At 42.9% G+C, this 15,420-nt stretch overlaps 1 protein-coding gene across 1 annotated transcript in view; it reads left to right on the forward strand.

The window, feature by feature from the left end:
* The first annotated feature begins 305 nt into the window (after nucleotides 1-305).
* Nucleotides 306-15,420, forward strand: part of HTR2A (5-hydroxytryptamine receptor 2A) — a 201,257-nt gene continuing 186,142 nt past the window's right edge. The window contains exon 1 of the mRNA XM_073580252.1: nucleotides 306-394. The gene's annotated coding sequence lies outside the window, so the exon portion shown is untranslated. The remainder of the gene's footprint in view (nucleotides 395-15,420) is intronic.

Consider the following 15,420-nt stretch of genomic DNA (forward strand, 5'->3'; position numbering starts at 1 on the left):
GGGGAGCACTTCCGGGTTCAGGTCCACAGGATAACAGAGCACAGTCACATGATCAGAGTTCCAGACATGACGAGACGACTGTAGATCCAGTGCTGAAACCTAGACAGGTCACATGATCATAGTTCTAGACATGACGAGATGACTGCAGAATCAGTGCTGAAACCTAGACAGGTCACATGATCAGAGTTCCAGACATGACGAGATGATTACCGAGCCAGACAGTGCAGGATCTTTAGGAAACGTCACATGATCAGCGTTCCAGACATGAAGAGATGATTGCAGAACCAGACAGTGCAGGATCCAGGCAGGGACACATGATCAGGGACTCTAGACAAGACGAGAAGATCACAGAAGGCAGAGCAGAAACGCAGGCATCCTGCAGTTCAGACATGAGGTGAGTGTGCACACTGCTCTAGCGAACATGCAGGACAGCAGACAAGATATGCACATGCACATCGCTCCAGGAGTTCATGAGACAAAACAGACATGGCAGACATGACAAACATGGCGGACATGACAGTGCGATTGGCAGAGGACATGATGATGAGTGTCTGTCAGGGGAAACACTCAGCTGAGTGGTTTTGTACTGAATTCCGCCGCTGGGCCGCAGAGGTCTCTTGGAATGACGCCGCACTCCGAGAACTCTTTCGCAGAGGCTTGTCCGAGCGGCTGCAGGATGCCTTGGCGTTAAACCCCCCACCTAACTCTCTCGAGGACACCATGACCCAGGCCATCTGGATGGACCGCAGGCTGCGGGCCAGAGGGGTAATGCAGGTGGAAACTCCATTGTTCCCCAGTGGAAAAGAGACTGCCCCTGAGCCCATGGATGTAGGCGCCCTCTCCCTGAAGGATACGGAGAGGAAACGCCAGAAGGATAAGCAGTTATGCTTTTACTGCGGTAAAGCGGGACATTGGAAAAGGGAGTGTCCTGATTGCCCGTCTTCAAACCCGGTCGGCGGGAAACGACTAGGTCTGGGAAGTCAACGGGGAGACTGCTCAGACCCTCAGGTACCATTTTCCTGTGGAACTATTTGTGGACAGTAGTTCTTTTTCCTCTACAGCCTTCGTGGACTGCGGGTCATCGATTAATCTCATTGACTCCCAATTGGTCACACACTGCAAGATAGGGACAGTTAGGCTCAAGGTTCCAATCAAGGTGATGGCCATTGACTCCTCTCCCCTCACTAAGGAGGGAATTCTCTGTATGTCTGATTTGTTTTCGCTCAGAGTGAGCGCTACTCATGTGGAAAACCTAAGTTGTTTTGTGCTGGACAATATACCTGCAGGGTTGGTGTTGGGCATGCCCTGGTTACAACGCCATAACCCAGTTATTAACTGGAAAACGGGGGAGATTGTTCAAGGGGGGTTTAATGATTTTGAGTTATGTGATAAATCCTCACTGCTGGTTGAATCTGTTAAATCTGTGTCTGTATCATCTGTCGAGCTGGAAGGTATTTCGGAATGCCTGAAGGACTTCGAAGATGTATTCTCCGAAAGCGAGGCCGAGACGTTACCTCTACATAGACCCTTTGACTGCGCTATTGAGCTGGTCCCGGGGGCTAAATTACCTAAAGCCCGTCTGTTTAATTTGTCCGGTCCTGAGTGCTTGGCTATGAAGGAGTACATTGCTGAAAGTCTGCGCAAAGGACACATACGTCCTTCAGTCTCACCTGTGGTGGCAGGCTTCTTTTTTGTAAAGAAAAAAGATGGCGGGTTACGTCCCTGTCTCGAGCTTAATCAGATTACTGTACGGAATACGTACCCCCTTCCGTTGATTCCCGATTTATGTAACCAACTATCAGGGTGTCATGATCTGACAGTTTTGAATTGCACTGGGTGAACTTTTTTTACTTTGGAAAGTTCTAAGGTGTCTTGACTGTCCCCGGTGGTGGTTAGTGGTATCACACTTTAGGGTTTTGTGCACGTAATTATGGATCAGGTGTGACACCCTATAAAGGTGTGCTAGGGGTGTGCAATCACTGCCTGTGATATTGTGAGATTGTAGTCACTCTGAGTTTGAGAGCCTGGTGGAAGGATGGAGCTGGAGAGGAGTCCTGCGCAGCTTAGCCAGGGGGGACGTGTTTCAGCTATGGTGTCTGGACGAAGGGCTGGCATGGCGTGGTGGGGTCGCAGTGATGGTGTCGGCGGGAAGTGTCTGCATGGACTGGTGGAGTGGCGACTATGGAGAGTGGCACTCACCATGTGGGACTTGGCTGCTGAGCTGGACTCAAGCATGCTTGACTTCGTGTCAGAAGCTGAACTCATCCTTGGGACTCTGTTTCTAAGCAGCAGCAACTGGTGGTGGACTCTGCTCCAAGGCTGCACTATGGTGCAGGATCCTGTTATGGTGATGGATCCGGGTGGAGGAGAAGATGCACGCAGGTGGAGGGCTCTGTTGCTAGGAGCATACGCAACAGAGCAAAGCTAAGTGGTGTTTCCCCTGTATTGTCTCTTTCCTCATGTGTGTTATTAGTGCAGTGGTGGGATTAGTCTCCGCACCGACCTATTCCCTAGTGAGGGTTTAGGGTCAGGGTGAGCAAGGGCGTTAAGGTACGCGTGCAGCGACAGGTGCGGAGCCTGTATAGGGAATGTAAGGAGTGCAGGGACACTGGCTCAGGGGAGCTTAGAAGGTCTCCACGTCCCCCATTCCCTATCGCAGGGCCCACCATTGTTAATGTTTCCCAGGTTCCCCCTTATTATTTAAATTCGCCTTACTGGAGGCGGGGTTTCCAGAATTATTGTATAACGTGTAATACCTAAATTCGCCAGGTGGAGGCGGCGTATCCACCTGCACGTTTTATTATTTAAATGCGCCCCACTGGAGGCGGTGTTTCCAGGGTCACGTGTGTTATGGGTTCGCCTTGCGGTAACCGCTGCGTCCAGAGACACGTGACCATGACACAGGGTCAAAGTGGTTTTCTAAACTGGATCTTCGGGGGCATATAATTTGATAAGGGTCTGAGAGGGGGATGAATGGAAAACCGCGTTCCTCACGACCGAGGGACTATTTGAAAATTTCTTCATGCCGTTTGGTCTTACCAACGCCCCCGCCATATTTCAGAATTTCATCAGCGTGGTATTCTTGGATCTCATTGGTCATTTTGTCGTTATCTATTTAGATGATATTTTGATATACTCCCCCTACAAGCATTCTCATTTGGAACATGTACAAACTGTTCTCCAAAGACTGAGAGAAAATCATCTGTATGCCAAATTGGAGAAATGTGTATTCTGTGTGCATGAATTGTCTTTTTTGGGGTTAATTGTATCCGGTGAGGGTTTTCGCATGGGCCCCAAGAAGGTGCAGGCCATTGCGGATTGGGTGCAACCCCAAGATCTTAAGGGTCTTCAGCGCTTCTTGGGGTTCGCCAATTATTACCGCAAATTTATCCGGGGGTTTTTGCAAGTGGTCAAACCTCTCACGGATCTAACATGCAAAGGTGCGGATGTGAGAAATTGGTCCTCGTTCGCAAAAGAGGCCTTTGCGACGCTGAAAAAATGTTTTATGTCTGCTCCTGTCTTGGTACAGCCAGATCCTTCCAAGCCATTTGTGGTGGAGGTGGACGCCTCCGAGGTGGGGGTGGGGACGGTGTTGTCCCAAGGACCTGCCACTCTAACCAAACTCAGGCCATGTGCCTTCTTTTCCAGGAAGTTCTCTGCTGCTGAAAGAAATTATGATGTAACATAGTAACATAGTTATCAAGGTTGAAGGGAGACTTTAAGTCCATCTAGTTCAACCCATATCCTATCCTAACTTGCCCTAACATGTTGATCCAGAGGAAGGCAAAAAAAAACCCATGTGGCAACAGTAAGCTTCACATTGGGGAAAAAAATTCCTTCCCGACTCCACATACGGCAATCAGACTAGCTCCCTGGATCAACGTAATATTAAGGAAACTAGTGTATATACCCTGTAATATTATACTTTCCAAGAAAGGCATCCAGTCCCTTCTTAAATATTAGTAGGGAATCACTCATTACAACATCATATGTCAGAGAGTTCCATAGTCTCACTGCTCTTACAGTAAAGAATCCGCGTCTGTGAGTATGCTTAAACCTTCTTTCCTCCAGACGTAGAGGATGCCCCCTTGTCCACGTCACAGGTCTAAGAGTAAAAAGATCATTAGAAAGGTCTTGGTATTGTCCCCGCATATTTTTATACATTGTAATAAGATCACCCCAAAGCCTTCGATTCTCCAAACTAAATAACCCCAAGTGTAATAACCTGTCTTGGTATTGCAGACCCCCTAGTTCCCTAATAACCTTGGTCGCTCTTCTCTGCACCCGCTCCAGTTCAGCTACTGTATGTCTTTCTTATACACCGGAGACCAAAACTGTACACAGTATTCTAAGTGTGGTCGCACTAGTGACTTATATAGAGGTAAAATTATGTTCTCCTCATGAGCATCTATGCCTTTTTTAATGCATCCCATTATTTTATTTGCCTTTGCAGCAGCTGCCTGACACTGGCCACTAAATGTGAGTTTGTCGTCCACCCATACACCCAGATCTTTTTCAGTGACTGTTTTGCCCAGTGTTTTACAATTAAGCACATAATTATACATCTTGTTTGTTCTACCCAAGTGCATGAACTTACATTTATCCCCATTAAAGCTCATTTGCCATTTATCAGCCCAAGCTTCTAGTTTACATAAATCCTCCTGTAATATAAAATTGTCCTCCTCTGTATTGATTACCCTGCAGAGTTTAGTCTCATCTGCAAATATTGAAATTCTACTCTCTATGCCCCCTACAAGGTCATTAATAAATATGTTAAAAAGAAGCGGGCCCAAAACTGACCCCTGTGGTACCCCACTGCTAACTGTGACCCAGTCCGAGTGTGCTCCATTAATAACCACCCTTTGTTTCCTATCCCTGAGCCAGCTCTTAACCCACCTACACATATTTTCCCCTATCCCCATTGTTATCATTTTATGTATCAACCTTTTGTGTGGCACCGTATCAAAAGCTTTTGAAAAGTCTATGTACACCACGTCCACTGCATTCCCTTGGTCCAGTCCGGAACTTACCTCTTCATAAAAGCTTATCAGATTAGTCTGACAGGAACGGTCCCTTGTAAACCCATGTTGATATTGGGTCATAAGGTTATTCTTCTCCAGATACTCCAGTATAGTATCTCTTAGAAAACCCTCCAGGATTTTACCCACAGTTGAGGTTAAACTTACTGGCCTATAATTTCCAAGTCCAGTTTTTGTCCCCTTTTTGAATATTGGCACCACATTTGCTATACGCCAGTCCTGTGGTACAGACCCTGTTATTATGGAATCTTTAAAGATTAAAAATAATGGTCTATCTATGACTGTGCTTATTTCCTTCCGTACTCGGAGGTGTATCCCATCTGGGGCCGGGGATTTGTCAATTTTAGTGATTTTTAGACGCCGCTGTACTTACTGCTGGGTTAAGCAGGTGACATTTAACGGAGAATTTTTATCCCTGATCACGTTATCCGTCATAGGATTTTCTTGTGTAAATACTGTTGAAAAAAAGTCATTTAGCATATTGGCTTTTTCCTCATCCTCATCCACCATTTCACCCAGACTATTTGTAAGGGGACCAACACTATCATTTTTTAGCTTCTTACTATTTATGTAGTTAAAGAATATTTTGGGATTATTTTTACTTTCTCTGGCAATGAGTCTCTCTGTCTCAATCTTTGCAGTCTTGATTTGCTTTTTACAGAATTTTTTTAATTTTCTGTATTTATTTAATGCCTCATCACTACCTACTTGCTTTAATTCTCTAAATGCTTTATTTTTATCTCTTATTGCGCCCCTTACAGCTCTATTTAGCCATAGTTGTTTCCTCCTATTTCTAGCATGTTTATACCCATATGGTATATATTGTGCACAGGTCCTATTCAGGATGCTAATAAACGTCTCCCATTTTCTTTGTGTATTTTTATGTCTCAGGATATCGTCCCAGTTAATTGCACCAAGATCATCTCTCATCCATTGGAAATTTGCCTTCCTGAAGTTTAGTGTCCTTGTAACCCCTCTACTACACATCTTATTAAAGGATACAAGGCAGTAGAGAGCTTCTTGCGGTTAAGTTGGCGTTTGAGGAATGGAGGCACTTTTTGGAGGAGGCCAATCACCCGGTTACTGTGATCACTGATCACAAAAATTTGTCTTACATCGAGTCTGCTAAAAGATTAACGCCCAGACATGCCCGTTGGTCACTTTTTTTTTCTCGTTTCCAGTTTACTATTACATTCCATCTAGGGTCAAAGAATGTCAAGGCTGATGCCTTATCTCGTAGTTTTCACCGTGTCTGTCCCTGAGCCACCGTCCTCCATTCTGCACCCTGGGGTGGTGTTAGCAGGGATCTCGTCTGAATTGGAACGGGAAATTGAGGGGGCCCAGTTTGCTGACTCCTGCCGCCAAGCCAGGGGGCAAGTTGTTTGTCCCAGAGCAACTTCGCCTTAAACTCTTGCAAGAGTTCCACGAATCCAAGTTGTGTGCTCACCCTGGTATATCAGCCACGCGACTGGCGGTGGCTAGGATCTTCTGGTGGCCTACTCTGGGTTCTGATATAAAGAAATTCATTTCTGGTTGTGCAGTCTGCGCTCGTTCTAAAAGCTCCCATAGCCGGCCGACGGGGGAGCTGATGCCCTTGGAAGTTCCCGAAAGACCGTGGACCCTTCTGTCCATGGATTTTATTACCAATCTTCCCTCTTCCAGGGGTAATACGGTGGTATGGGTAGTGGTGGACAGATTTTCTAAGCAGGCTCATTTTGTACCCCTGTCCGCATTACCTTCTGCTGAGATCTTATCCAGATTGTTTGTGCAGCATGTGGTCCGCTTGCATGGGGTACCCCTGAATGTGGTGTCTGATCGTGGTGTGCAGTTTGTGGCTAAGTTTTGGCGTGCTTTCTGCAAAAAATTAGGGATATCTCTGTCCTTTTCTACTGCATACCATCCTGAGAGTAATGGTCACAAGGAACGCACTAATCAGTCTCTGGAACAGATCCTCAGATGTCTGACTTCTGCTAGACAGAATGACTGGTGTGATATACTGCCGTTGGCTGAATTTGCCTTCAATAGTTGGGTGAGTCAATCCACTGGTATGTCCCCTTTCTTGATCAACTATGGGTTCAGTCCTCATTTTGGTGAGTTTTCTCGTCTGGATTCGGGGTGCCCTCGGACTGAGGACTCTGTTCAGCGGTTAAAAGATACATGGGCAGAAGTCCAGCAGCATATATCTAGGTCTCAAGGCAGGTATAAGTTTTTCGCGGACAGGAAACAAACACCTGGTCCCATGTTTCAGGTGGGAAAGAAAGTTTGGCTCTCCACGCGAAACATTAAGTTAAAGATTCCGTCAGCCAAGTTGGGCCCCAAATTCATTGGCCCATACAAGATTGTGGAAAAAATCAACCCAGTAGCATACAGGCTGTGCCTTCCTCCCTCTTTCAAGATCCCTAACGTCTTCCATAGATCTCTACTGACGCTGTTTGAAGCAGTCCGGGAAGAATCCGAGTTCGCTGCTCCTCCGGTTTTGGTTGAGGGACATGTGGAATATGAGATTGGTCACACTGTAGATTCTAGGTTGGTACGGCGGTCAGTACAGTACCTAGTTCATTGGAAGGGGTATGGGCCGGAGGACAGGTCCTGGGTGCCGGCCCGGTTGATGCATGCGGATCGTCTGGTTCGGGCTTTCCATGCTAGGTACCCGGGCAAGCCTGGGGGTCCAGAGGCCCCCCGTTGAGAGGGGAGTACTGTCATGATACCAGTGCTGGGTGACCGGCACTTCTGGGGTTAATGTTCTGATCTCAGTGCAGACTCTCACCTGCACACCTGGGACCTATTATGGTGGTCTCTCAGTGTTTCTGGGGAGGCTTCTTATAGCCTCAGGAAGCTCCCATCCCCCATCAGTTATACTTTCGCCCTTGGCATTGTGTGGTGACCCCTGAGTGTGTTAGTGCTGTGTTCTGGTTGCTTGATTCTCTGTGTATAACTCGGTCTGTTCTCTGGATATCGCTTAGGATTCTGCTTGGTACCTTCTATGTCTGTTTGGTTTTTGATCTCTTCTTGGCCCTGACTGTCCGTTCTGTCTCATCCCTGGTACTGTATTGATATCTTGTGTATGACCTTTGGCTTTGTTTGACCTTCCATCTGTTTATCCCTCCTGTACCCCGCATGTCTGTATTGTGCTTGACCTCTGCTTTGCCTGACTCTGAGTTTTGTTCCTCCTCTGAAAGCAGGATGCTAAGCCACGCCCCCTTGCAGTCACATGACTGTTCACATGACCGTAGGTCCTGTGCCTGCTTTCTAAACTTCTACATTCAGGTCCCGTGCATCTTTATTTTCCGGCTGTTCTTGTCCCTAGGAGTCCCTACGGTGCGGGTGAGTCCCCGCTTAGCGGAGGCTGTACGCCGGCGCTGTCGGGACCCTGACACCCAGATCTCCAATCATCATCATGAGGTGGCAGACCTCTGTCAATCCGGCCAGCTCCACTACCCACAGTAAACACCAGAGGGAGCCCCGACTCAGAAGTAAGAGAATTCACAACAGAAAATCCTATAGCATCTTTGACTTTTCTTTTGCTTTTGACATACTCCCAAAATCCATTTTTATTGTTTTTGGTCTCCCTTGCAAGCCTCACTTCATTGCTGGCTTTAGGTCTTCTATCGCTTGCCCTGCATTCCCTGAAGACAGCATTATTTTCCTCTTTAGATGTGTCCCCTTTTTACATTCAATATATATTTCTTTTTTTTTTCCTTTTTAACAAGTGTTTAAGTTCTGTGTTCTTCCATCAAGGTCTCTATAAATGCTTCCAATTCTTCCTTCTTTTCCAGGTTGTTACTGATTGTGCAGTGAGAATTTCATTCAGTAAAATCTCCCATCCTTTTTGGACACTTCTGTCCTTTAGAATATCCAGCTATTGGGCCTTTCTTACCCTCTTTCTGAGTTCATTAAAATCTGCCTTTCTGAAGTCCAACCTTAATGTCGGAGTCCTCGTTGCTCTTCCTCTTCTGGTAATCCAAAATTCTAGGATATTCCTCAACCACTTCCTCCCTGTTGGTAATAATAATAATAATTTTTATTTCTATAGCGCCGACATATTCTGCAGCACTTTACATTTTAGAGGGGACTTGGTAAGAATTAGGTGCAAGATTGCAGATCCTCTTGTTCTCTCTTCTACCTTTTGAAAGATAAAGTTGTCAGAAAGAAAAGATAGGATTTTTTTGGACCCATTGCTTTTGCCTGAGAAAGATTCCCAACAAATATCTGGATAGTTAAAATCTCCAATGATCACTATGCCTTACTTTTTTGAGAACAGAGACATCTGATGTAAAAAGCATTCATACATATCTTAACTCTGTCCTGGTGGCCTATAGTAAACATCTACGATAGTGTCCTTTCTTTTCTTCTCTCCTTGTATTCTTTCCCAAACAGTTTCTGCAGAGCTACCATTCTCTGAAGCTTTGATCTCTGTGAAGATATACGTTTTCCTAATATACAATGCAACAGCTCCTCCCCTCTTGTTAATCCTGTTTCTAATAAATAAATTGTACCCTTTCAGGTTTGCATTCCAATGATGTATATCATCCCACCAAGTTTCAGTGATGCCTATTACATCATATCTCTCTTCATGTGTTAGCAGCTTAAATTCTCCTTGTTTGTTTCCCATGCTCTGTGTATCTGTATAGCCACATTTTAGTTTGTAGTTGGTGTCTCCTGGTCCTCTATTTTCATTCAGAATTTGTTGTTTTTGTTCTTTATTTCCACTTCTAATAGCAGAGTTCTCAAAAGAATTAATTAGCTGCATATTTTTTTCTGGCCTTATATTTCCCATCCCATATTGCTCTAGCTTAAAACTTTCCTAAAGAGTGTAGCAAAGCATCTACCAAATATGTGCTTTCCTATTTTCGCAAGAAGGAACCCATCTCTAGCAAGGAGTTCATCATACAGTTATTTAACCCCTACATTCCAGGAGCTTTTTTCGATTTTTCGTTTTTCGCTCCCCTTCTTTCCAGAGCCATAACTTTTTTATTTTTCCATCAATATGGCCATATGAGGGCTTATTTTTTGTGGGATGAGTTGTACTTTTCAATAACACCATTGGTTTTACCATGTCGTGTACTCGAAAATGGTAAAAAAAAATTCCAAGTGCGTTAAATTGCAAAAAAAGTGCAATCCCACAATGGTTTTTTGCTTGGCTTTTTTGCTAGGTTCACTAGATGCTAAATCTAACCTGCCATTATGATTCTCCAGGTCATTACGAGTTCATAGACACCAAATATGTCTATGTTCTCTTATATCTAAGTAGTGAAAAAAAAATTCCAAAGTTTGCTAAAAAAAAAAAAGCGCAATTTTTTTGAGACCCGTACGTCTCCATTTTTCGTGATCTGGGGTCGGGTGAGGGCTTATTTTTGTGGGCCGGGCTGACGTTTTTAATGATGCCACATTTGTGCAGATATGTTCTTTTTATAGCCCGTTATTGCATTTTAATCCAATGTCACGGCAATCAAAAAAACGTAATTCTGGCATTTTGAATTTTTTTCTCGCTACGCCATTTAGCGATCGGATTAATGTTTTTTTATTGATAGATTGGGCGATTCTGAATGCGGCAATTCCTAACATGTGTATGTGGTATTTTTTTATATATATAGTTTTATTTTGATTGGGGCGAAAGGGGGTGATTTGAACTTTTAAGTTTTTTTTATTTTTTTATTTTTAAACATTTTTTTTTACTTTTGGCATGCTTCAATAGCCTCCATAGGAGGCCAGAAGCATGCACAACCCGATCGGCTCTGCTACATATGGGTGATGAGCAGATCGCCCATATGTAGCAGATTTACTGCTGTGCTTTGAGCGCCGGCCACCGATCACGTGACGGGGGTCGGCGATTAGCTCACTTCCGGACCGATGGCCGGAAGTGCTATTTAAATGCCCGCTGTCAGCTTTGACAGTGGGATTTAACTAGTTAATAGGCGTGGGCGGACGTCGATTCCACTCGCGCCTAATTGCAGGCACATGTCAGCTGTTCATAACAGCTGACATGCCGCAGCTTTGAGGTGGGCTCACCACCGAAGCCCACCTCAAAGCAGGGGATCCTTACTGATGACATACTATTCCGTCATCGGTAAGGAAGGGGTTAACTTCATGGTCAAGAAACCAAAAACCTTGCTCACGGCACCATCAATGTAACCAGTTATTCACCTGTAGAGTCCTGTTCAATCTCCCTGGTCCATGTACATCCATTGGGAGGATAGATGAGAAGACGATCTGCACTCCTAGTTCTTTCACTTTCCGCCCTAGGTCTTCATAGTCTCTTCATATGGTCTCAGGTCCCTTTTTGCTGTGTCATTTGATCCTATGTGTATTAGTAGGAGTGGGTAGTCATCTGTAGCACTGAAGAGTCTTGATACGCTATCAGATACATCTTTTAATTGGGCACCTGGAAGACGGCACACTTCTCGTGAAGTAATGTCTGGTCAACAGATAGTGGCTTCTGTTTTTTTCAGTATAGAATTCCCCATGACCATCATTCTTCTTTTCTTATTCACCACAGTGCTTCTTTTTCTCCCTTTAAGAGGATTCTGATTTCTTACTGGAGTGTTCTTTGTGGACAAAGCATCTTCATAGTTGTCCTGCATGAGAGCCTGGTAGCAGTTCTTCAGTGGTATGGGTGTTGACTGTCTCCACACATCCTCCATGCTTCCATTTCTCTTCTTTTTCAGGTACATTGAAAGGTGCTTGTCTTGGAACATTCTGAATAGTTATTTCTACAATGCCATTAGCTTCTGCAGGAACACTGAAAAGTTCTGCTCTTGCAACATACTGAAGAGAGTCTTCTGTTCTGTTAAGGAAATCCTCATCTTCTTTGATGAGCTTCAGTGTCTATTTTCTCCTGAAGACTTTGCACCTATTCCTCTAAGGCCTCTTTCACACATCAGTACTTTTGATCAGTATTTCATCAGTATTTGTATGCCAAAACCAGGAATGTCTCCAAAATAAGGAACAGGAGCTAGTCTTTCAATTATATCTTTTTCTCAGTAAGTTCCATTCCTGGCTTTGGCATACAAACACTGATGCAAAATACTGACCAAATACTGATGTGTGAATGAGCCTTAAGAGTCACAAGCTTGTATTTTTTGACACGTAAAGTTTGTCTTTTCCTCTGACAAGTCTGTAAACATATAGTGCACATTACAGCACACCGTATGAGTAATCTCCTCCATGTTGAACAAAACAAATTTCTGTGGAAACGCCGTAAAAAATTGCACATTTAACTTTGTTAGACTTCTTGCTCCTGGGTGATACCACTGTGTGGAGCTAAATGTGTAGAATGTAAACCCAGGGGAGATCTGTGCTGCTGTCAACATGCTGGATATAACTATATAGGAAGCAATATAATATGGAAATACTGTTCATTATGGGTCATTAGTTGCATGAGTAGACTTGAAGAAGAAGCAAATTATATAAACCTTGTCATCTTTTATTCATTATGGCTACTTCTAGATGTGTGTTTATAGCTAAAGACTCAAATTAACCCTGTATATGTAGCTGTTTTTTTCTTGTACAAATTAACCTTTTAGAATCCTCTTTGTTCTTCTCTTGCAAAATATACCTTTTAGCAGCAGCCTTATTCATCTCCCATGTTTTCTAAAAAAAACAATTTTCTCTACGAAGCAAAGTCTAGGCTCCTGATGGAAGGTGTGGAAATATTTTTTTTTTAATCTAGTCATTGTTGTATTCAGTGCATAGATTGTAATTATTGTAATTACACCCGCTGTTTCTTGCTTGATGTCCCATACGGAATATTCTATTTAGTGCTTACTATGCATAACCAAGCGTTCTGTACTGTTTAGCCAGCATCAGACTGATTCAATCCAAGGCCTTAAGAAGCATAATGAAGAAATAATGACCAATGTGGTTAAAATACCACAAGGAAACTGCAGACCTGTTCAAAAGCTGTATCAGGTATTGCAGCTCAGCATTACTCATTTCAAAGGAACTGAACCACAATGACAGACACAGCTCGTAGAGAGGTCTGACAGAAAGCAAACTTTTTTTTATTATAGTGGTAACTTCTGGAGGTTGATTTCACGCATCTATTTTTTAACATCCACAAAAAACTGACTGTTCACTTCTTGGATCAAATTTTCATCTGTTTTTGGTTCAAGTTTGATACATTTTACTCATTAGAGAAAAGAGTGACTAAAGTTTCCTAAAATTCCTGAGAATCTCCTAACATCCATAAATTTACCAAAAGTACTAATGTAACCATGCATAATAAAACTTAGATATACAGATATACAGTACAGTACATGAAACTGTTGTTGCAAAACTTGCAGAGATTTCAAAACTCTAATCTGAAATAAATGAGAAACTAATCTCACCCCATGACGAATCCAGAAATGCATGTAAACAAAAATCTCCATGATCTATAAAATATCTAGTATTCCAGAATGGAGCTACCATTGAAAAGCTAAACATTCTTACATTAACCCCTTACTGCCATTGGACGCAATAGTACGTCCAATGGCAGTACCCCCACTGTGATGAGAGCTCCGGCGGTGAGCCCGCATCAAAGCCGGGACATGTCAGCTGTTTTCAACAGCTGACATGTGCCCACAATAGGCGCAGGTGGAATCACGATCCACCCACGCCTATTAACTAGTTAAATAACGCTGAGAGCGGGATTTAACCAGCACTTCCAGCTGCCGGGCTGGAAATACGCGCATCGCCGACCCATCACGTGATCGGGGGTCAGCGATGCATTGCCATAACAACATGAGGTCTCCTAGAGATCTCTATGGTTATTGATGAGGCATTGCTATGAGCGCTCATAGCAATGCTGTGTAATTCTGCTACATATAGGCGATCTGCTCATCGCCTATATGTAGCAGAGCTGATTGAGTTGTGGATGCTTCTAGCCTCCCATGGAGGCTATTGAAGCATGCCAAAATTTAAATTAAATGTTTTAAAAAATATGAAAAAAAATTAAAAAATATAAAAGTTTAAATCATCCCCCCTTTCGCCCCATTCAATATAAAACAATAAAAAAATTACACATACACATATTAGGTATCGCCGTGTTCAGAATTGCCCAATCTTTAGAAAAAAAGGATTAACTCGATCGCTAAACGGCGTAGCGGGAAAAAAATCAAAACGCCAGAATTGCGTTTTTTTGGTCGCCACAACATTGCATTAAAATGCAATAACGGGCGATCAAAAGATCGTATCTGTACATATATGGTATCCTTAAAAACGTCAGCTCGGTGCGCAAAAAATAAGCTCTCACTCAACCTCAAATCACGAAAAATGGAGACGCTACGAGTATCAGAATATGGCGCAATTGTTTTGTTTTTTTAGCAAACTTTGGAATTTTTTTCACCACTTAGATAAAAAAGAACCTAGACATGTTTGGTGTCTATGAACTTGTAATGACCTGGAGAATCATAATGGCAGGTCAGTTTTAGCATTTAGTGAACCTAGCAAAGAAGCCAAACAAAAAACAAGGGTGGGATTGCACTTTTTTTGCAATTTCACCTCACTTGGAATTTTTTTCCCTTTTTTGAGTTCATGACATGCTAAAACCAATGGTTATGTTCAACACTACAACTCACATGGCCATATTGATGGAAAAATAAAAAAGTTATGGCTCTGGGAAGAAGGGGAGTGAAAAACGAAAATGCAAAACCGAAAAAAGCTCCTTCATTAAGGGGTTAAATATGTTTCGTATTATCCACCATCCTTGGACGAGCTTTTGTAATGGAAACTATTTAAATTTAGGAGTGCTTAATTGCCCAGACTCCAAAATCTCCAACATATTTTTTAAACCCAAACTGTTTGGTGAATTTTGTAACAAGGTACATTAAAAAAAGCATACTTTTTCTATCAGGTTAAGCTGTTCTGCTATAAAACATTTTTTTAAAAAGACAGAAGCCTCCACATTCCATCAATAGGGTATCTAATACATTTATGTGTTATTTGGGGTGGTTTTTCCCTCTAGATCAAATAATTTATTATCTGCTCAAGCAATTTGAAAAAAAACATCCTCAATTCAATGTCAAGAATATATTGGAGCTATGGAAGAAAAATAATTTTTACCAGTGCTATTCATGATGAAAAGGTAAGGGGCAAACGTTTCCAGATATTTATCTTGTCTCTCATTTTATGAATCACTGGATTAAGATTCAAAAGCTCATTCTGTGTTAGAGAACTGGAAAAAAATTCTCAAATGGTTAAAGTTGCCTTCATTATCTAAAAATTTAAAGGAATATTTAACTGGATTTCATTCTAATGGGAGTAAAAAGGTATTTATCTATCTCAAATCATTTTTATCACAGAAAAAGAACCAAATTTACCTGCAATGTCCATTACTTTCTCTAGGGACTATACACAACAGAGAGTAAAGGTCCTGTTATATTTAGCAATGCACCAGCGATCC

This window comes from Dendrobates tinctorius, unplaced genomic scaffold (assembly GCF_039654945.1).
Source record: "Dendrobates tinctorius isolate UK_male_01 unplaced genomic scaffold, ASM3965494v1 ptg000064l, whole genome shotgun sequence".
NCBI classification, from domain to species: Eukaryota; Metazoa; Chordata; class Amphibia; order Anura; family Dendrobatidae; genus Dendrobates; species Dendrobates tinctorius.